General features: G+C 42.6%; 1 long non-coding RNA gene across 1 annotated transcript; it reads left to right on the top strand.

The window, feature by feature from the left end:
• Positions 1 to 809: 809 nt before the first annotated feature.
• Positions 810 to 24,223, top strand: LOC120399178. Its single transcript, XR_005595009.1, has 5 exons — positions 810 to 1,047; positions 6,116 to 6,233; positions 21,476 to 21,614; positions 22,811 to 22,988; positions 23,993 to 24,223. It is a non-coding gene; the product is annotated as an uncharacterized LOC120399178 (long non-coding RNA).

Here is a 24,223-nt window from a genome sequence, read left to right as displayed (position 1 = left end):
TAAGAAGGTGTATACAAATATTTTACAGGAAATGCACATCTATTCTCTCATCAAAAATGATTCAGAAATATCCATTTCTAATTTTTATTTTGCTTACTAAGTCAGGGGGTGCGGGGCAGGAAGCAGCCTGAAGATAGGAACCAGAGCCTAAAACAGTTCACATATATAAAATGACCACATTTTCAATATCCGGTTGCCAAAACATAGGCACGTAAACCTATATGTAAGTATCTAAATAAAAGTAGCCTGATTTACAGATGTGCTAAGTATCCACAGCTCCCACTGACTTTAGTTGAGGCTCAGCACATCTGAAAATCAGACCACTTCTATTTATGTTCCTAAATAAAGAGAGGAAGGACGATCCAGGGTTAGGGCTCACCTGGAACCCAGGTTTAATTGACTGCTCTGCCGCAGACTTATGGTGTGACATTGGACAGGTTACCCAATCTCTGTGTCTCAGTTTTTCCCAATTTACAGGAGTGTTGTGAGGAAAATACATTAAAGATTGTGAGGTGCTCAGATACTCTCATAATGGGGACCATATGTGTACCTAAGATATTAATGTATGGGTTTAGGTGACTTATTTTTAGGCTTTCAGGCTTGAAGTTTGAAATATTACATATACATTTTGAGTTGAAAGGTGTGGGAAGTGAGGCACAATGCATAGGATTTTGGAGACAAAAATGACAGCTTTATGCTGTGACTAATCTTTATTCTGTATAAGCCACATTCTGTATTGTTTTAAGAACTCTGGGCTGCAAGGATTCCACTCTTGCTGATGTGGCACTGGGAATTCCAAGCTGCCCTAGTTAGTTCTTTTTCGTTTGTCAAATAGAAGGTATTTCTGTTACCTCCGCCTCCCCTTTTGTGCACTGGATCTTTACAGACGTGGCAACTGACTGAACCACTTCCCAGTTATACAGTATTCATGCTGTAAGTCTTTTGTGACAAACACAACACCAAGGGATTCAGCAATTCAAATTAAAAGTAGTGTAAAAAGAGAGGCAGAATATGTATCACCAAGATTTCTTCAGATTTTTCTAAATGGTAAGGTCTGTCCTATGAATGCTTAAAATTGCTCAACTTCAGGATTGACAAACTATGTTATATATTGCCTCACCCCCCTCAAATGCATAAACTAAGTTGTTGCTGCTCCTGAATAAAGACGGCAAGATCAGGCCCAAAATGTGCAAGGGAGGGAAATCTTTGACTCGCTTTTCATAGGTTTTGCCTGCTCCTTTTTTCAGAGAGAGCGGTGGAAGTCTACAAGGCAAAATGACTCACTCCCTGGGACTTTTAATTTTAAGTGCCTAGACCTGCTCTGAGTAAATCCAGGCTATGGAACACTCTTCTTCTAACAGGATTTTATGACCCCCTGCTCCACGTCATCCTGCAGCTCTCAAATCCCTGGAATGGTGTTATGGAGATTCAGGAGGGGGGGGAAAGAAATCCTTAGCCTTTCAACCTGCAGGTTTTCTTGCACTCTGTTAAAACGTTTGCAACTTTAGCACATAGGCACATGTTTTGCCAACATTCTTTCCAAGTGCATTTCTCTTTCCTATTGTTTGGTCTGGAGCCCAAAGATAGTTCTCGTTTCTTTTTCACAATGGAACAGAAGATTTGTACATTCCTTTTCATGCATGTGTTCAATTTAGCTCAAGTTTCAAAAGGGTTTTCATTCCTTATCAGTTATAATATTTCCAAGATGTTCAGCTCTTTACAAATGCAAATTTATTTATATGCAGGGGTCAAAGTTAGATAAGGCACCGAGGCTAGCAGGGGAAGTCAATAAGCAGACTGTGGGCCAAATCCACACCACCAGACATTTTCAAATGGACTCAAAAATATTTTTATTTACTTATTATTGTCATCATTTTTTTTGTCATTTTCTCTAGAGTCTGGATCTTGACTATACCTTGACCAATAAATTTGGACCTTGACAAAAAATAATTGACTGCCCCTGGATTATAGTGTTGTTTCAGTTACTTCCTCCACCGTGTCTCTCTAATATCCTGGGACTGACAGGGCTACAACTACACTTGATACAGTATTGTTTTTAACATTCACAAGGAAATAACACAAAACTACAGGAAAGGATATTTGCTCAGTTGCATGGTTTTGGTTGAAAAAGAAACTTTTTTTTAGCACCACTGCTTTGCAGCTAGAGAAAAATTGTGCATTTTTTCCCCAAGAAAACCATGAGCAATAGTCTCTAAAGCAGGATTGGGAAGAGCAATTTTAATGAATAGCAAATGTTTGGCCTTTTTAAAGCAGGAAAAAAAAGTTTCCCTGCTCTTTGCCACAATACAAACACTATATGTGGCAGTTGGTTTTTTTTAAACTTAAAATCTGAGCTTGGTTCACTTTGCTGTGCAGTTAAAATTTTCATCTGGAAAACACATGCAGATTTAGCCAGGATAGAGTCAGGGACTTGGACGCACTGTGCAGACTAAGATAAAAGGAATCTCATGTAGGAACTTGGCCAAGAGAAAACTGCTTGTTTTATTTTGTGACGTGTCAAGAAGATACAAGTCATACTGTATATTGGGGTCTTGCTATGGCTCAAGACTGGATGAAATCCAGAGATAGCCTTTGTTAAATATCCCTTTGTACTTGAGCTGTTCAGAAATGCTACAGTTATGTACCAGTTTGAATAATTAGAAGTCTTTAAATACTTTAAAGTAAAAGAGGAATTTAAAAAAATGGATTTGATATCAGTAGAGACGGTCAAAAACCTGGAAAATGATGTCACCAAAAAATTCAAATTTTCAAATTTGTTTCTGTTTGCAAGGTTTGGATCAGACCCATTTTCCATTTTATTTTGCTAAACTTTCCTTGATTATTTTAAACCAAAAAGGGTTTTGAAATTTTTCAGTTCTCAAAAGTATGCTTTTTAGTAAGAAAATATATTTTTGGTAAATGAAACATATATATAAAGTATTTTAGTAAAATGTTTGCAAAACTATAATGGAAAACTTTGCAGAGTTGCAATAAAACTGCAATAAAACTGACAAACTGACAAATTTTGTAAAAATTTCCATTTTGAAAATAAGACTTTTTTTATTAAGCAGCTTTTTATGTGAAAAAATTCAACCAGCTCTAGGTGTCAATGAATGGTACCAATCTGACAGGCCTAGAGACTGAAATGCCCTACAGCACAGGCTGCTATGGATAAAGTTTCCTCACTGCCCTGCTGAGGTGTCCTGATCTGGAGTGAGAGAGAAAGCCTATTGCTTTCTTGGCCTTTCTGTTGAGGTTTCCAATTGCTTCAAAACTCATTGCTCATGCCCCTTCCAAGTAGTCAGGCTGAGCAAATGAGCAGGGAGCCAGGATGTGCAGAGGAATCCTCCATCCAGCCCACAATGTGGCTGAAGAGCAGCTTTGGAGAATGTATTGAAAAACAATGGCTGGAGTAGCTTCTCTAGGTCCCTTATGTGCTCAACCAGCCCCATGTGAGGGGAGGGCACAGGAGAAAAAAAACCAGTGAGGCAACAGGGGCTAGATCCACAAAGGTACTTAGGCATCTAAGTCCAACATTTAAGTGTCACTGACTTTCTTAAAACAATTACTCAGCTGCTGCCTAATCTTGTAGACCCCTACATTTCCCTGGGTAGGCATGCAAAAAGCCACTTAAATCCTGATGCCACCCCACAGCTAGCAAGCTGCTCAGAGGCCTAGCTCATTCATAAGACCCAGAGGGATTCTCAGATTTGGTGTTCCCCCTGTTTATCACCCCAGCAGGACACAATCTAGTAGGTGTTCTCAAAGCATGCCTACCAAATTGGGGCTCACACAAAAGGCAGCTAGGAATGAGCAGGTTGAGAATTTTTCAGGCTCAAGTGCATTTATGTATCCAGAATGCTGGATAGGCCAGTGGTTAGAGCACTCAGCTAGGATACGGGTGAGTCAGGTTCAAACCCCTGTATAATAATTAAATATTAATTGGATCAAAGTGGACCAGCTACAACAGGAGAGACTGAGCCAGATCCACACCAGAATGCCCAGTAACCTAGTGGTTAGGCACTTTCTTGGGCAAACTGGGTTCAAGTTTCTCCTCAAATCAGGCAGTGCAGATATTTGAATATGGGTCTTCTGCAGTAAACTCAGTAGTTAGGGCAATTGGTTATAATGGTGGTGGGGTCATAAGAAACGGCTGACTTGAGTAGCTTAGGTGGCTCCTCGTCAACTTGCTGGCTTCTGAAGGTCCCTTTCTTTAGGTGCCTAACTCTCCCCGTGTATTGTGTGAGGCGTCTGGGCACCTAACCTAGGGCTGAGGATCCTGGGAGGCAGCTGGGTGCCTAGCAGTTAGGCATTGCAACACCCATGTCCCTTTATGAATCTAGCCCTCGGTCTTTTAGCCTCATCCCCTGTGTAAATACTATGCAGGGGATCCACATGGTGCTGAGTTCTGCATTGCACAGGGGTTGCCATTGAAAGTAGTGCTCATAGGTTCGTGGGATGTGGGGGGAGACTCCTGTTTAGCAGGAATTGGACTTATGACAATTAATATTATCATGACTTTAAACAGGTACCAGTTGGTAATAAATTCTAGAAATTAGACCAGTGCTGGATTTAAATTGGCAACTCTGAGATGAAAAGGCCATATAGACATTTACCAATCTATTGAGCCATCGAGTCTCTTTTTCATTTAAAATGAAACGGGCCTCTTTGTTGGTATTATTTATACTACTTAGTCTAAGAAGTTGAACATAAATGATATGTTCATGATCAATACCTCCTCCACCCACTTCCAGAGACTTCAGATATTCGTACTCTAAGAGAACATTTGTAGGAATTACTGGGATAATTAAATTTGCTTTATAAAGCTTATTTGCCTCAGAATTTTTATAAGACCCATGTGATTTTGCTCTCTGTGCAACATGGCTGTCTCTGATACAAAAAGAAACAGGTAAGCCTTACGTAGCCACATTCACTCAAGCATCTCAAAGCACTTTGCAATGTGTCCACTTTTTTGTGTCCACTAAATGTGTGCCAAATTTGAGAAAACTTGGATATTTAGCTGAATACTCACCACTCCAACCGACATCAGTAAAAGCTGTGGGTGCCCAGAAACTCTGAAATTGCAAACCAAGTTAACACCTGAGGCTCCCAAAATTAATGGACACTTTTGAAAATTTTAGTTGAAAAACTAACCAGTGATTTTTGGTGCCCCAGATTTTGGGTATTCAGCGTGAGACACCTAAAGTGACTTGATTTTCAGAGACTGCTGAGCACCTACCCTATTAAAATCAGATCCCTGTAAGGTGTTTCAAATTGGTCCTCCCCCCAAAATTGAGACATCCAAGATTATTAGCCATTTAAAAATATTGTAGAAATACAATCCACATCTCCTGATGCAGTCCTCTGCTCTAACCATTAGACATCTGAATCCTTCCTGCTCTGTCAAACGTTGCTTAGGGCACAAGCAAGGCTCTAACATCCCTGTCTATTCTGGGCCATTATTTCAAACAATGGCAAAAAGAACATGTTCACTGTATAGGATTAGTTGAAAAGGTTGTAGCAGAGAGTCCTACATAGCTTCAGGATCATACAGTTTCAGAGTAAACTGGATTTTTTTTGTACCTGAGGTTCAAGTAATCATTAAGCCATGCTCTAAACTGGGGAGCATCTATGCCTATCATCTGGAATTAAATTGAAGTCCCAGACATTTACAAGGAACTTCACCAAAGGGAAGGGTGCCTTTCTTTCCCCCCTATTTCTTCCTGATTAGAATTTGTGAGGTTCACTATACCAGTCTAGAAACCCTCATATTAGCAATATGCAGGTGATGTTAGTTTTGCTTTTATTACTACAGGATTTATTTAATTAATAAGACCTGGCATACCATTTCTTCATCAGTACTATATGGGCTAGTGAAATGGCTGAGGAGAAGCTTTCCTTATCACTGATTTTATTGTTCTGCTGGCAATCACTCACTGTGCTTCCTTAGCATAGTACTTCCTCATCATGCTACATGGTGAAAATGAACAATGGACACAAAAAGTAGATTCTCTATGTTGTACATCACCCAGATGAGGCTACCCAAAAGGGAATCCCCATGATAGGTACTGAAAAAAGACTCTTGGCCTCATTCTAATAAATGCTTCTTTTGCAGGTATAGCAGCTGGCTATAGAGCCACTCAGCTCAGCCCAGCCCTATTGGAGCACACTGTAATCTTCAGAGGCAGCGGCCTTTCCCTGCTCACCCTCTCCATGTATTCATCATCATCATTGTAAGAGAATTTGCTCCTTGCCCCAATATATATTCTGACTTTGTGTTTTATATAAAATTAATATCAGGATTTAAAACTGGAAAGAGGGGGCCCTCTATAGAGAAAAATTGTTAATCCCTAATCTAGAACATGATTAGAGAGCACTGACCTATAATTTATTTGGACAATAACTAGCAGACATGACCGAACTGTGTGAATACAGCACTCATAATTATAATTTGACAGAAAATAAATTATATCTTTATATATTTTATAGGGGAGGAGGGATAGCCCAGTGGTTTGCGCACTGGCCTGCTAAACCCAGATTTATAAAATCAATCCTTGAGGGGGCCATTTAGGGAACTAGGGTAAAAATCTGCCTGGGGATTAGTCCTGCTTTGAGCAGGGGGTTGGACTAGATGACCTCTTGAGGTCCCTTCCAACCCTGATATTCTATGATTCTAAAGATGGGAGTCTGCTTTGAATGCAGCTACTTTTGTATGTTTATTTAAGTATATACTCTCATTTTCTGATGGTCACAGGTATATATGAAGTTAACAAATGCATATAATTATAAACACTCCATTTATTAGTTTGAGATTTTCAAAGGAGCCCTTCCATCGACATAGTGCTGTCTACATCAGGGTTAGGTCAGTGCAACTGCATCACTCAGTGGTGTCGATTTTTCACACCCCTGAGTGACATAGTGATACTAATTTAAATTTATCCTGTAGACCTGGCCTGATATGTCCCCAAGAAGTAATGTGTTATTTACCTAGAAATCAGATCAGTTATAAGTGAACCAGCCTTTGATATGAGAGAAGCCTACATTTACAATATATATATTTTTAAGCCATCCTGTCCTTTAGAACCAGTTTTGCTTTTCATACTTTGAAATGGGTCTAACTTTTTAGAAATTAGGCCCTTCAAGTGACTTCAGTAGGCAGAATTAAAATTTTCCTCTTTTTCTGTTTGAATTTACATTGAGGTTAATGCACCCCATTAAAGTTAATGACAAAACTCAGAATGGGTACATGATTGAACCCATGTTACAGCTAAATAACATTACTTATATTTATGTTCAACGATAAATGATGGAATAGATATTTAGTGAACTACAAAGACATTTACACAGCAATAGGATCCCAAATGGGCAGGGCATAAACTGAATCATACAAAGAGTAGCCCCAGGAGGAATTGTGCATCAGAGTCAGCCCTCCCCCCAAGACAAACTTCCTTTTCTCTTAAAGAGTTAATGCTTAAATGGAATCATGGTATCTTACATATGCCATGGGCTTAGACTATGTAGCAGCCTGGCATGGCTATTTTATATACTACTGCTATATAACCTGCTGCCCCACTAACCAGCTCAACTGTGTAAAATGACTTTTAAGTGGAAAAAATGTGTTTTTCAAAATATTGTGACAGATGGGAAAACTGAGGCACAGTGAAGTGACCTGCTCAAGGTCACCTAGAAATCCAGTGTCAGAGACAGGAATAGAACTGAGGCCTGAGTCCCAGTCCAGCGCTTCCCATCATAAATCAATGTATTTATTATTCAAAGGCATGTTGCAGTTACATAGAGTGAGAAGGTATTTTTAAACTCAATTTTACTGTACTATTGTACTTAGAAATACATTTCAATTTAAATAGAGAAAAGAAATTCCACTTTTTCAGCATAGGGATTCATGTGCCTATCTTTGGTTTTCTTATTTTCCTTTGCTCCCTAACGAGAGGCTTCATGAAGGAAGTCAGTGGCGGACATTTTATTTCTCCAGCTCATCACATATTTATATAACCAAAGTGAAATCTGTTTTCTGTTAGAAGAGAGTAGAGGGCAGAGTAAGGATTTTTTTTTGTATGTTAACAGATCCAAATTTTGTCTGGAAGCTGTGCTGAAACAATAGCATAAAAAGAATGCATCTGGAAGTCATTAAAGAAACTTGCAGTGGACAATGATTAAAGCAGGATGGAATTTCTGCTTTTTTTTTTTTTTTACAATATCTAAGCCAATCAAATGCTGCTTTTCTAAACTGGAGTTGGTCTTATGAATATGCAAGCAAGAAAATAATTCCACCCCTTTACCTCCCAAAGGCAATTCCAACTATCTCTTCTGAAATATCTCCTCCCTGCCCCCCCTTCATCGCATCACAAAAGAAGCCCCCGCTCTCCTCCCCCCATATTTTGTGAGTTCAAATTGCTTTTATTTTGCTCTGTTTAATTTCCACAGTAACAGCTGGAAAATTCTAGCTCCTCTCTAACTTCAAAGAGCAACAGCTAGAACATTTGCTAGCGATTACATTGGTACAGTAAGATACCGTGCTATAATTTAGCATTAAAAAGAGACAGTAACTACAAGAGTTGGGTTACAAATGAATGCTAATCTTTTGGATCCTAGTCAATCTTCAGATTAGTTTCCCTGTGGATACACTGCTTTCCCACTGCAGCCAACAGTAGAGGGGTAAAGTGCTGCAGTGTCCTTCCAATAGTGCCTGCCAATTTATGCCTTGAATGCAGTGGTAATAGCCAGCTACATGATGCGGGGGTACTCCCACTTTCCTCTGCTTTTCTGACTACCTCCAACCCTCTCCTGTGTCCTCCTTCTGCATAGCAAGTCTGATGATGCTGAGACTTGGAAACTTGAGCCTTTATTACTCTGCTGAGGACCAAACTAATTTAAATCCTTTTCAAAATGTCTACAAAGGAAAATCTACTCTGCCACACGGTCAGAATCAGATATAGTGTGGAATACAATTACAAGTTTTCTAAACTGAATTTGTTAATAAATGATACATGTAGTTACCCAGGCGACTTCACCTTGTCCCAGTCACACACACTAGGCATTCTTAAAGTTGCTTAACATAACAGGCTGATAAATAACTAACTCACCAACTATTCTCCCCCTACCTGCAAAACACACAAGGTTTGAAGGGAGGCAGCAGTAAGGGCTCTCTTCGGAGTCCTATGCTTACATCCAGTTCCACTGTTCAGAAACACCAACAGTGCTACACCTCTGTGCTTCAGTTTCTCCATCTGTAAAATAGGGATAATGCTCTTTACCCACTATTACAAAGGACCTTGAGCACTACATGAAAAGCACTATATAAATGCAAGTTATGATTTATTAGTAGAGTAGTGCAAGAAACAACTGAGTTCTATTCCTGCCACTATCACTGACTTGGGATGTTGATTTGGGCAAGTGACTTGGGCCCTGATTCACAAAAGAGATTTAGGCATTGTGTTGCTGAGCATCACAATGCCTAACTTTTAGGTGCCTAGAAAATCACAGAAACAACACTTGTGATCCCCAAAGCCTGAGTTAGATACCTAGACTCGCTACGATGAATGGGGCGAGACAGGAGCCTTAGAATGTGATCCATAATGCCAGTATGCTAGGTGGAGAGCTGTTTAAACTAGCCCAGGTGAGATGCCAATGAAAGGGGTTTGTGCTAAAACCTGGCCTCGGAGTTCAGCGCCTGTCTCTGCATGTGATTCACAAACAGGAGGGTGATAGGCATTTAGTTGTCTAAATTGTGTGAAGGGCCTAATCAGAGGCTCCCCTAATGCCACATAAATCAGTCAGGGCTAGGTGAGCAGAGGTGAGTGACTTCTCATATAATCTTTAGTCTAGTGGTAGGGTACTGGGCTGGGCTGGGGGAGACCCTCATTCAATTCCCTGCTCTGTCTGATGAGGAGAAGGGATATGAACAGGGCTCTGCCACTGCTCAGCAGAGCGTGCTCACAATAGGGTCATTCTAACTCTTGCTCTAGTCCAATTAATATTTAATTACTTAATTAAAGTGGAACAACTTCAATAGGAGAGATTTCTAATGTGGGTCTCTGTCAATCTCTCCATGCTAGATATGCCTTAACTCAGCTGATCCCGGGGCTCTGGCATCCTTCTGGTTGCACCTGCTCTCCGCTGGTCCCCCTTGAAGAGCATTAGTGGTAACTTAGATACCACAGTAATGGGCTCATTAGACAGTTATATAAGTAGATTCTGTCTGACCCTCCCTGTTTGTGTGAAAGGAGAGAGACTTCCTGTTATTATTTATTGTCTTATTGTCTAGGGGCCCCAGTCATGGACCAGGCTCCCATTGTGGTAGGTGTTGTAGAAACACAGAACAAAAAGACAGTCCTTGCTCCAAAGAGCTCCCAGTCTAAGTAATCCTGATACTTCTTCCCCAACCCAGGCCACTCTAGTAACACTAACCAGAATTTAGACCACATATTAATTTGGCTTTTGGGTCCCCAACAAGGGCTGTTTCAGTGATTACTTTTTTTAAACCTATGATGCTCCACAATGTCTTTTCACCTGCATGATCGAGACAGTCCACTCGCTATTCTTTTAATGTAATTTTGGGGTTGCTTAGCCCCACTTTTCTCCCCTGATGTTTTCTGAGCTCTGTGTTTGGCATTTCTCAGCTTTACTCATTTATAGTGATGACAGGGTTATTAGATCAGCTGTCAAGCCACTACTTCCTTCCTCCACATCCTTAAAAATTGGCCGTCCGGGACTGAAGAGAGTTTGCCTGAGGCCAGGTGCAGCAACAGGATTAATAAAAAATAATCACAACTCTATGACAGCAATAGGAAAGGAGTTTACAAGATTCTGCCTCTGCTACGTAGCTCAAAACCTGCTAATGTGGAATGAAAAGTGGGTCAAAGATCCAAAATGAGAGTGACACATGAAAAATATGGTAAGAATCTTGAAAGCATGTGTAAGAAAACGAACACAGATAATGTTGAGCCAGATCCTGGAGTCTTTATACATGGCCAACTACGGTACTCCCTACCGATATGCCTTGAGTGCAGGGGACTGGACTAGATAACCTCTCAAGGTCCCTTCCAATCCTACACTTCTATGACTCTATGCATATTGATTATTGAAATCAATAGAGCTATTAAATGTAGCTGAGGCTTGACCTGGATAATTAACACCTGGAGGGAGGTCTCATCTCTTGGATGATAGAACTAGGGAGGTAAACAGATCATTAGGTAGAAAACAGAATACTTTGCTAAATAAGGTAAGTGAAGACGTCAGTAGGCTAAAAAGATAGAACGTCTGAGCCAGCTAAGATAAGAGGGAGAACAGCCAGGGAACCATTTACTAACAATGGACAAGATGAATTAGGAATATAGAGATGAGGTAAAGAGTAGGTCAAGCATATGCATGGACATAACATACTGCACAGGGATTGGTTCCTGAATATTATCCAAGCCAATCCTAAAACATGTGATGCAACATAGAGTAAATGCAATGTAATGTGTAAATGTAGATAAAGGAAGAGGTTTTCCATGTAACTTTGCATGTGTGGCACACCCTATACCCATCCACCTATGCTTGAGCCTGATCAGCTCAGTGTAATTTTGCTTATGTCAAATAAAGGTACTTGGGTGACAAAATCTGGAGTCACACTGAGTTCTTTTGGATCCCAGAGAACTGAATAAAGTGTTTTCCCAGAACTGGACAAGGTGTTCTGGATAAGCCAAGTGGAAAAGTGCTCAGAGGGAATCCTACCATTAATGTGAGCACAGCATACAGCAGATGGTCCTTACTCAGGTTAATCTACCAATGAGGAGAACATTTTGGCTACAAAAGTCACACAATGGAGCTTGTGGCTTATTCTTAGTTTAATATGAATAAGCATGGACCAGATTTTCAGGCAATTTAGCTATGTAGAAACAGGGGAGGCTCTATGTTTTTTGCCGCCCCAAGCACGGCAGTCAGGGAGCCTTCGGTGGCATTTCTGCGGGAGGTCCGCTGGTCATGCGGATTCGGCGGTGGTTCTGTGGGTGATCTACCGGTCCCGCGCTTTCGGTGTACTCGCCGCCGAATTGCCGCGGAAGCCACGGGACCGGCAGACCTCCTGCAGAAACACCGCCGAAGGCTTCCTGACTGCCGCCCTCATGACGACCGGCATACAGCACCCCCTGGGCTTGCCGCCCCAGGCACACGCTTGCTGCGCTGGTGCCTGGAGCTGCCCCTGTGTAGAAAGCCCCATTGTTTGACTATTGTATTCAAAAAGTGGGTTATATGCCGTTGTGAATTTGTGAGCTTTGTGAAAGGTTCAAGATGGGACGAAATGTTGCAGGCAATGCTGCACTAGCTTACGGTAACCAGGACCCACACCATCTACAGGAGGAATTAATTTATGGAAGAATACACTGGGATCATGGGATCACAATGAAGGTTGAAAAAAAATGAGCCCTACTACCGTTGTGTACACACGTTCTGCAGTTTGGGATTTCTGTTCTTTGTCACTGACATCACTGATTGTACAAGTAATCTGAAGCACTAAAATCCCTTAGGGCTGAAATTAGAAAATGGTGGGGGAAGTAACCCTTGTAGGAACCAGAGTACCTCTGGTAAATAGATGTAAGGATAGTCAAACAGGACTTAAGAAGTCCTCCAAATAATGATTAGGAATACTGAGGTTTGCAGTAACGTGGTATAATATCCAAGAACAGCAGCAGGCATTACCACTGGAATGCGGAGGAGGAAACTGCCAGGTTTTCCAGACAGTGAAATAGAAGAGTTTCCAGCTTGAGGTGGGTGTGGGGCTGCTGTAGTTTCTAAGCTCACAGGGAAAACCATAAACCATTCCTAGCTCACTGTGGATTGTTCATACACTGTAGGTGTTTTGTTTTTCCAACGCACTTTTTCATTTCTTCCACTCCTCTTGCCTCTGAGCTGTTACTTTCACTGCATTGTGCCTGCAGCTCTTGCCTCTCATATATTTCAGTTATCAGACCCAAAGGAAGCAGGGCAAGCAGATTTGTTAACACAAATGGAAAACAGACACAGAATGATAGCTGGGAGGAACTGGTGATCAGTAATGTAATGTTGTGTGCTCTTGTGTTTTGTGCTCTGATCTTTCAGAAAGACACCAAGAAATCTGAATAAATACTGTACAGGTTGCAACTGCCTTGGTGTGTTCTCCATTACTGTGCTCTCTCTCAAACCTTTGCAACCGGGCATTGTTAGTCAGATATGCCACATATGAGGTGGATTTCTAATTGGTGGCTCTTGTGAACAGTGGTCTCAGCCTAGTTTTGAGTCAGCAGATATCCACGTCATATGCAAAAACAACCATTCACCAACACAACAGGCACTTTGGTTGGCAATCTGAGTAGCCTGAGTGGGAATGGATCCTGTCCCCTAGAGGTGATCCTTCCATGTCAAGGCTGAGGTACACCGACAGTGTGGGAAAATTTGCACTCTCATTGTTTGTACAATTCCACTCTTTTGAAGAAATAGAGGACTTCAGCCTCCTGGTTCATCAAGCTGGCATGTTTCACATGTGTAGTAAATCTGCTGAGTTTCTATTTCCCTCCTTCCCTCAAAGAACGACCCTGGCGGTCACCCTTTAATAGCTCTGTACAGTATTTGCCAGCCACGAGGATGGAGAAATGAAAGCAGACATTACATATGACTAACAAGACACCCCTGGTCCCTTCACAGTTCCAAACCTGATTCTAAAAGTTATAGCCATACACTCAAGGAACTGAAAAATACCCTGTGATCTGTATGCCCAATTAAAATTTAAGCAGAGCATCATAGAATCTAAGTTCAGTTGTCACTGGATAGCTCTTGCTACAGAATTGAGGGCCATTTTGCCATTTTGTTGCTGAATACTGGAGATTTGGATATATATTTTCTCTTTCTGATAATAAAAATGTTTTTCTGTTCTAAAAGATTGCTAGGTTTAATCCATCTCTATCACACTATCCTCTCCTGCCATTGTCAGAAAACTATATGTTTAAAGATGGGGCTCTGAATATGTACACAGGTTAAAGAAAGCAAACTGATGAGCATGTGCTGTACTGAATTTACAAATAGCTGTAACAGAATTGTTTCTAAACCAAATATCTTAAAACCAGGCAAGAGCTCTAGTGCATCATGAGGACAAAATATGTACCAGTTATGGTATCTTAAAATAAGCTGCATCTGATCATTCACGTACAGTATTCACTTAACTGATGACAAATTTTTTTTATGTACCTTCAGGTAATTCAAGGGTGACCTAAGGAACATCTCAGTCTTAAGTCTATCATGTCACTGTTGCATTGTAATATGACCCCCTCAAAATGTTTCAAACTTCATTATTGCAAACTAGCCAGATATATCTTCAGCACTCTCTACTTCAGTTACTTTTCATGATGTTTCACAAATGATGCAGCAGGCCTCCGTAATTCTCTCTCTAATAACACGTTCCAGGTAATTGTTGTTTTCTTGGAATGCCTGTGCCTATACTTCACACCATAATTAAAGGAATCACATAAACCTTGGAACAGTATTTGGAAATCTGAAAATGGAAGTTTAATTTACAAATGTTAGGGAGGAATAGGAAGCCAAAGAGCTAAAATCAGAAGGCTGTGGTGTTCACTTTGAATAGTCTGAGGAAGACACCTTTCTGTTTTAGCCCTCAGGACTGGACACACTTCCATGGGATCTTTTAAGTACATGGGGAAAGAGGTCAACTGAAGTGACAGCAGGTCCTCACAGAAGAGAGCAGAGGGGACTTATTGGCAGAAAAGGAAGACAGTGCTTAAAACTAAACAAATGATTGATTTTTAAAGTTCAGGAGTCAATGCTAGAAACAGATATGCGTTGCCATAGGGAAAACTATATTACCAAAGAGAAAAAGACCTCCTCCTGCAGCAGCCGGTTCTGATTCTGAATTTAAGGCTTGAATCTGGCTTTTCTCTTGCAAGCAAAGGCATTCTGAAGGAGGTCCAGAGGGCTAAGCTGCAGCTGGAATCCAAAGGAGGAATTTTGGATGCCTCAGTCAAAATTCTGCTTGGGGTTTCCCAGGGAGTTGAATGGCAACTGCACCCTCCTTTATCCATTGTGCTCAGTAGGTCTTTCATGATAAAGGAAGGCTCAGAACTATGTTCTTACCTGAAGCCAAACTAGCTTTTATCTGACATGTCCATTTTTGTCTGGGTGTTCCTGTGGCTATGCCACCAACACTTACGCTAGGACATCAGCCAGAAATGTTAAGTTAGGCACTGGCAAGGTTCTCTCAGAGCAGGGGAGGGCAAACTATGGCCCAAGGGCTGGATCCAGCCCGTGGGATTGCCAGCCCCGTGCTGCAGCGGGGCTAAGGCAGGCTCCTGCCTGCCCTGGTCCCGTGCTGCTCCCGGAAGCAGCCGGCACTATGTCCCCATGGCCCCTGGCGGGAGGGGGCAGAGGGCTCTGTGCGCTGCCCTCACCTGCAGGCACCGTCCCCTGCGGCTCCCATTGGCTGCTGTTCCCCATTCCTTGGGGTGGTACCCACAGGCAAGGGCAGCATATGGCGAAGCCACTTGCCCCGCCCCACCCCCAGAAGCCACTGCCGGATATGCTTGCCGGGGCAGGCAGGAAGCTTGCCTTAGCCCCTCTGTGTGCCGCTGCCACCCCGGAGCCGCTCGAGGTAAGTGGTGCCAGCCAGAGCCTGCACCCCAAATCCCTCCTGCACCCTGCACCCCAACCCCATGCCCTGAGCCCCCTCCCATACTCCGCATCCCCTCCTGCACCCCACCCCCCTGCCCTGAGCCTCCAACCCCCTGCCGCACCCCGCACTCCTCCTGGGTTCACAAATTTGACCACTCTTTTCAGGAACTTTCTTCAATAATTAATTTAAAACATACCCACCACCAAAGCTAGTTCACTCGACTATTTCCTAAAAGTGAGCAGGAAAAGAATGAAAATCCAGCTAAAGCACTTTTATGAAAAAGTGATAATATCTAAATCTTTTTTGTAATATTCTTCCAGCTCTATTTTAGAAGACTCCAGTAGTAGTATTACCAACATAAGGCTAGACTCACGCTGGGTGAGATATCTTAATGTAGGTGAGTGTGAGGGTTGGAGGGGTAAATGTGGTATAGTTTCACCTTGTGGCTCCCTGATCCTGATGTTGGCTGCAGGCTGGCCCAGCTTCTAGCATAGTTCAGAGCAACCTCCAGATTTTGTTAAATTATATCCAAATTACATCCTAAGGACCATTTCAGCAGCCAGCGATCACCAGAGCAGAGCAGCACTTTGGCCAGGCCCTCTTTCCCCCCAGCTATGCCCCTGTGCTTGGAATTGTGATATGTGTGTGTGGTGGTGTCAGAGAGCCACTGCAGCCACTCTGTATGCCAACTGGAGATTACCCCTACACTGGGGAATATTCACTGGACCAAATCAGCTCAGTTCCCATCTGCTTTATGCCACTAGAGCAGAGACAATTATCTGGACCAGAAAGAGCAGATTATCTTTTATTTCAGTAGGTAACCATATTTTAGGTAACCAGGTCTTTAGTTTAGGTTCTTGCTCACCAGTAAAGATAATCCTCCATTTGATGTTGTCCTGCTTGATTACACTTCTGTGTTCTGTCCACTAGCCAGATCAGGCTTTATAATATTAATTAATTCTTGCCAGAAATAATATATTAGCTGATTTCAGTATAGCTGTTTTTGAGAAGGTACACAAGGGCCTTTCTTCCTGGCCCCATGGACCTCAGAACCATGTCTCAGGGATTTCCAATGTCCTTATCACTTTATTTCAGGGGAGGCTTTATGCTACCTTCTCCAGTGGCTGACAGGGGAACCTGCGTCCCCACACCACACCACGTTCCAGCTCTGACACCCTATAACCAGAAGCCATGGTGTCTCAGTCAGACTCCTTGCTGCTGCCTCCCTGGGCTCCTCCCTACCTAGGCTTTCTCAGGCCTGCTTCCCTGCAGCCTCTGTAGATTCAGCCTTTCCTTAGGGATGCGATTCACAGGGCATCCCCCTGGAGTCCCACAAAACCAGAGCATAGAAGTATAAACAAAAACCCACTTCCGCCCTCCTTTGGCTTGACCTTAATGCCTGCTCTCTTAAATGCCTCTCAGGGCTCCCCCAGACCCCTAAGGTCCTGTTCCTGCCTGGGCTCCCCACCAGAGCCTGTGCCACTCCAGCCATAAGTCTCTGTCTCCCCTGGCTGCTTCTCAGCCTTCTCTAGACAGGCTAGGATCCCAGGACTTACTCCCCTCCAGGGCTTCCTCCTCACTAAGGCTATGGCTTCACTAGAGAGCATGGATGTGTAGCTGCTTTAAGTCAATGGGAGAGAGCTCTCCTGTCAACTTAATTAATCCACTCCCAACGAGCGGCAGTAGCTATGTTCGCAGGAAAAGCTCTCCTGCCGGCATAGCACTGTCCACACTGGTGCTTAGGTCGGTGTAACTTATGTTGCTCAGGGGATGACTTGTTCACACCCCATACCAACATATTGACATAAGCTGTAGTGTAGACATAGCCTACGCTCTGTTCCCAGAAAGTGACCGCGGACCCCTCTGTACAGCCCCTTCTGCTACAAACTTTCTCTCTCTCTACTAACCAGCCTGCTGCGGCCCAGCTAGTCTTCACATTCCAGATGCAGCCAGATAATGTAATTGTCCTCTCAGGCCCTCATTAACCCATTCAGGGCCTGTGTGTGGTACGTACCCCATCACAGATCCCTAAGGATATGTCTACACTGCACTGTAAGCTTGGGCTCAGATTCAGGTTCAAGCTTAACCCCACTTCTATCCACACACAAATTGTGTTAACCCAGGACTTGGATCAAAGCCCAGGTCAAGCCTTCACCCAGGGCTTGAGCCCTATTGCTTTGCAGTGGCAGCCCCAGTTGACACAGGTTCTGGGAGTCCTCCAAAAAGTAACCCACAATCCCATGGGCCAACTTCCTTTGTCTTCTCTGTCTCAAGAATCTTGAATCTACTCTATTGAAAACAGAAGGAACCATCCTTGGTGTACTGCAGCAGCTCAATGACTCAGTGTTAACACTTACATTGTCTTCTGACCACCTAGCTGCAAACACACCAGCAGAAAGCCTCCTGTGTTTGCAAAGGAGATTGAATAGAACAAACCTTTTGCAAAGCACACGTTTCATGGTCACAGCAGCACAGCCTGATTTTTGGAAAATCTCTCGTGCAAGGCCAGAAAAACTATGCCCATCCCCAGTACCTCACTAGGTGTAGGGTCTGCAGCGGGCTGTTCCTCAGGGGGTGCATCAGCTCCTCCAAGTATGGTCCCAGAATATGTTGCTGCTGCTCCTACTCCAAAGCCTGCTGTGGAGCCGGTTCCAGCAACACAGTGACTTCATTGTCCCCACTCAGTGCCTGCTGCTGGCTCCCATCAATCCCCTGGCTGGATACTGAGACCAGCAGGACACCGTCCCAGCTGACCAGGTCATCATGCACTACAGTTGGCTCCATCCTGCGAATGGTGCCCAGCACCCAGTCAAAGCCCTCATAAAACAGGCATGATTTTGATGATTTGTGCTAGGTGTGGTTCTGGTCCCCTATTCCCCTGTAGAGTTCTGTTGTTACTAGTGTTTTGGCATGGTAATGGCAGCTGGCCTACCTGGGAATGGGTGAGTGTTATAATTTTCTAATACAAGTTTATACAGAATGTTTTTTATTTCATCCAGAAAATTTATTGCTATCACTGCTTCATTCCATATGATGTGTATTCAAAATAGTAAAGGTAAACACGGACCCAGGGACAATTGAGAATTAGTATGCAAAGACTATCCCTCAATATGGTTATCTATAGCAATTCATACTTCAATCACTGCCTTACATCAATCCATACTGTGAATAACCCCCTCCCCCATTTCATAAGTGGTCATGTCATTCATAAGTACATTGCATGGCACTAAAATACTGCACCGCATCCTCCACAAGCACATTCATAGAGGTATTACTCCCCCTTTCAGTGGGACATGTAAGTCCATAACGTGGGAGCACAAAGCACCCCTGACTACTGTTGGTCAGGTGCATCCAGACCCAGCTGTGGTAAATGCATCTTTCTGGCTGAGGGTACCGATTCAGGGTCCTCTTGCTGCCATAGGTCCATTCAGGGGGAAATGGTTCACCTCTGGTTTCACAAACACCGTGAAGAGCACAGCAAGCCCTGGAGATGTGCTCAGCGTGGATGACACTGGAATCCACATGGGTCTGTAAACATCTCAAACAGGATTTCAGTATGTCAAAAGCACCTTCAACAACCATTTTGCACCTGCTGAGAGTGTAATTAAACCATCGTTTGCCAGGGCTCTGAAATTGGGGTACAGTTTCATAAGCCAGGGCAAAAGCTGGGTCCCTAATAATAGTGGGGACAGTATCTCTGTTTATGATACCGTCATTTGGTGGGAATAGTGCCCCAGCCTGCCCATGAATGTAGACTCCTGATCAGTGGAAAATCCTGGCATCATGAACTTTTCCAGTGTAACCCACATTGACATTCATAAGTCACCCTCTGTGGTCCATGGGGGCTGGCATAACAATAGAGCAGTGCCCTCTGCAGTTTGTGCTCAGCAAGGAGGGCAAACTATGGGAACATGAGTCCCAACAATGGCCCCTGCCACTTTGGTGTATACCACACACCTGATTGCTGCAGAAACCTCTACAACCACTTGACTTTCCAATTGTTGCAAAATGGTTTGCAACAGACCTGTAGCAGTTTGGGGTAGCCAGCTTCCAGATGGCTTGGCAACCCACTTCTGGACTGGCGGGGGTGGCTGCATGGGCGTGTCTTTATGCTGGAGGGTCAGTTGCTCACAAAGCTCCAGAACTGTAGTTTTCTTCATGTGAAGGTTCTGAACCCACTGCTGGTCATCCCAGTTCTGCATGACGATGTGATACCTCCAGTCTGCATGTGGTCCTACTCCAGAAGTGCTGGTCTACAGACAGGGTATCAGAGACTGTACCGAGTGTATTGAGAAGCGTCAATCACTTTGTCTGCCCTGCTTGGATACTCCTCTCCTGCTCCATCATAAATTTTATCAGGTGGCTTTGGTGGGTCAAAAACATTGCCGAAATGTCCATCAGTGTCTCACAGAAGCTCAGCCCATTTTCTGACACAGGAATGAAAGCGCAAGCAAAAGAAGTTCTTCAAGAAGTGCTGCTTCCATGTTGCTGGCTCTGGTAGCTGGGAGCACACAGGCCAAAATGACAGCTCAGCAGAATGTGTTGGCAGGCTGTTCAAACTTCCTGTAATGTACAGGATAGCCAGACATGATGCACCACAGTGCATCATGGTCAAAGGGCTAGACTGGCCACATTTCAGGTGGGTGCTAGGGAGTCTGGGATGTGGTTGGTTTGATTCAGAGCCTCAGGTTCGAGCCCAGGGTAGAAAATTCATAACCTAGGTTTACCAATCAGTGTAGACACTCAAGCCCTGGGTTCTCTCAGGCAGGATCAGTGGACTCAAGTCCCACTAACCCTGGGCTTACATTGCATTGTAGACATTCCCAAAGTGACTTAAGAGCAGAAATCCCATGGTACTTGTGGTCTTAAATTCCTTAGGTACTCTGGAAAATCTCAGGCTAGGTGCCAGAACATGGAGCCTAACTTTAGGCAACCAGTTTTGAAAATTTGGTCACCATACAATAAGTTAAAGTACAGGGATCTTTTCTATTGACAAAAAAAATGGGTGATAATGTGATGCTGGCAGACCAGCTCATGCCAAGGCCCAGGGCTCACTGAATACTGACAAATGCATAGCTGGAAACCAGACTGATTCACCTTAGTTTAGTTAAAATAGATGTTAGTGTTACAAGACTTTTGTGTTTAGATTTTATGGAATGCTTGTAGGATGTTGCACATACTAATCCTACTTATAATATCTGTATCCCGTGGTATAAAGTTATATTGAGTGTCTGCATGATAAATCGCTTAATTGTGTAACTCATCAAACAGGATAAGAAACATTAATTAAGGTAAAGTGCTCATCCTACACACAAGATGGGCAATTGAAGGCAAACGAGGCATTATGTAGCATCAAAGGACAAAGACCTTGTTAATTGCATTCTTCACTCTCTCCAAGAAGGGGCTAAAAATCCCTGACAAGGAGAAACTGGAATCTTTATGCTGTTTAATGTCTGAGGGGCAAATATGCCTACACATAAGCAAGAGACCCCTACCCTGCTTGGCATGGGTCAGCCCTAATGGAATCATAGAAGATCAGGGTTGGAAGGGACCTCAGGAGGTCATATAGTGCAACCCCCTGCTCAAAGCAGGACCAATCCCCAGACAGATTTTTTGCCCCAAATGGGGCCCTTAAGGACCGATCTCATAACCCTGGGTGTAGCAGGCTAATGATCAAACCACTGAACTATCCCACTGATGTACAGAGCTGCTTGTTACAGACGCTTCTATTACTTTTTAAATCTAAGACTTTAACTTGTGTGTGTGTTTCCTGTTTTAACCTTGTAAATAACTCTTCTCTTTTCTTTGTTAATAAATCTTTAGTTAGTTTATTACAGGAAAACCAGACAACTGGCAACCCTATTACCATGCCATGAGCACAACTGATTGCTTGGGCTTTGATGCAATCAGAAGCATATTAAATCTCACACTCTCTGCTCTCCTGAGTGAAAAAACCCTGCAGGTATGCTTAGACCACAGCCTATCATGCAGACCAATATTGTTTTCTTGTACTCCCCCAATGGTTTGTATCCACCTGTTTTTTCCTTGTTTTATACTTAGATTGTAACTCTTTTGTTCTGTGTTTATACAGCACCAAGCAAATGAGGTTCTGGTCCATGACTGGGGCTTCTCAGCATTATGCTAATACAAATAATAATAATGAACATGTGTACTGTATGTGGTTACCCAATTTTCATAGCAAAAGGTCAGGTACTGTACACTAGCCTGCATGTGTCATGAAGCCTGTAATCCAAGACACATCCTAAATTCAGCTACCCTTCTCTGGTGAGAAGCAAAAAATATATTCCACATATAATAAAAATCCAAACACACACTAGTATACTATAGGGGGAAGGGATGGAGGACAGACATAATTAACAAAATTAAATAAAGTACCAACAAGACCCTCAGAAACTGCAAGGATGCTGTCAGGGTTACAGGGCTAGCAGTACCCTTGACCTTTCTGGTCTTCGAATTCACCCCTTCAAGTGATAGGTCTTGAGTACTTACCTTTCCTAGTGGGGAGAATCCCATAATTCTCTGACTCAAGGGTACAGCACCCTTGTAACCACCCGTGATTGCACAGCAGGCCTGGCTGGATTTGGAATCTGCAAGTCTTTTCTTTGGGAGCTGTGACCAGTGGATAACAGATGACCAGACAGTTTTCTCAAAACAAAGTATTGTTTAAGCTGAGAGCAGGAACTAAGCATAATATTAGAGGAAATGATTTTAACACAATAAGAAGTCTATATGCATGACTATCTTACCTATGGTCCTGGATAGGTCTATCATACCCTAGATCTTAATTGCTGGAGTCTGGGTGTCAGTCTGATCTCCAGTAGCCTCTGCCTTGGTCTTCCCTTTCCTCCCTCAACCCCGTCCTTCAGGGTCTCCATTTTTAAAACTTGCCAGAGGTCTTTGCACACTCCCTTGTCCCAGTTCAGCAGCTCAGCAGGGTGTCCGGAGGTGCAGTCCAAAGCAGTTGGCTTTGCATTGTCTCTTATCCCTTGAAATGTTTGCCAGGAGATGTGAATATCAGTACCCACTCCTCTTCCTGGGTGTATATCCTGACAAGGCTGCCAGAGAGCTAACGCAATATATGTATTCAGTAAATAACACAATACCTGGTCAAGATAAAGTATTCATAATTTATTGCAGCTCAGCCTCACATCCCTCACAGATATACAGCGAAGAGTATTTATAGCTCTAAAAAAAATCTGAATCAAGCTTTCAGACTCATTTCAAATTCACAAAAACAAGGACATTGAGAGAGAGAACTCAACCCATCCTCCTGTCATTACATATTTCAGGGGTCACCACACTTTTGTAGATTCAGGTAAGTCCAATTACAGTCCTTCCCGTACTGGCATTTTATGTATTGCAAGACAAGTGAATCCTCCAGGGGACATTTATATTTATCTGCAGCTTCCAAGAGTGTCAGAATGTTACTGTTACATCAATGTCATTTCCCTTTCCCCCAACATATTAGCAATTCATATTTCTAATATGATTTAAGAGAAATAAACCACACTATCAAACCAATAAAATAAGAAATAATATAATTGCATGAAGGGCTCTTGAATATTTAAGAGTTTTTCATTTTCTACATTTTGTTTAAAAATGAAAAGGAGTTTTTAAAGGGGAGCAAACACTTGTCTATGCCACCTTTTCAATTTTGCTCTGAAAATGGAGAAATGTTGAACATCTATCAAGGACGAAGCCCATTCCTTCAATTTTTATTCAAGTGTGTAGTTCTACTGAAGTAAATTAGAGTAAAGGCTGCCTTATGGCCTTGCATTAAATCCAACTGTGAACCACAATAAGGGTTTTTGTGAAGTTAAATGTGTAAATTTTTCCATTCCCATATAGGTGGTTTTCATGCTTTCATACCTTACTTCCTCCAGCAAGTCTATGAAATGGCATGGGGTTCATTTTATTTTTCTAATGGGTGCATTCAAAATTTTGTGCATACTAAAAACGTCTGTAGAAACTGTGTAACAGTTATTAACTTTAGAGGCCTTTTACACTTCAGTGTGCAATTCAGCACTAATTTTGGGAGCCAAAACCAATGGTAATGGTTTAATGTTTATAAACTCCTGCGTCATCATTTGAGAAGACAAAACTTTATATTAGGGAGTATCACGCACAAGAGAATCTGGGGAGGGAAAAAAATCAACTGTTTTTCAGACATTTGAAGATGAATTCCAGTATTATTGATATACATCTATAAAGTTACACCTTGAAAATAAGTTTAGGCTTTTCAATACATACTGATTTCAAGCATTTTCTTTGTGCCGCTTAGTTCTTCATTTTTTTCACGTTTTTTTTCTTTTTCTCCAGATGCTGTGACTTCTGTTTTTAGTTATACTTCTGTACTGCCAAAATGAAATGAGTCCAACAGTTGTGTCAGTTCTATCTGCCCTCAGCTCAATTTTTTTAAAACAACCCTTGAATATTTTAAGGTTTTTTTTTGGTGTGTGTAATCCTTAGAGAAAGCTGACGTGTCATTCAAGCCTCCATATTTAAACCTGGTGATTTGTTTTCTGACTGAATAAACTGGAACTAGCTCTG

This window comes from Mauremys reevesii, linkage group 2 (genome assembly GCF_016161935.1).
Source record: "Mauremys reevesii isolate NIE-2019 linkage group 2, ASM1616193v1, whole genome shotgun sequence".
Classification (NCBI taxonomy): Eukaryota; Metazoa; Chordata; order Testudines; family Geoemydidae; genus Mauremys; species Mauremys reevesii.
Note: the sequence above shows the minus strand (reverse complement) of the source record. Positions and strands in the feature narration are given on the sequence as shown.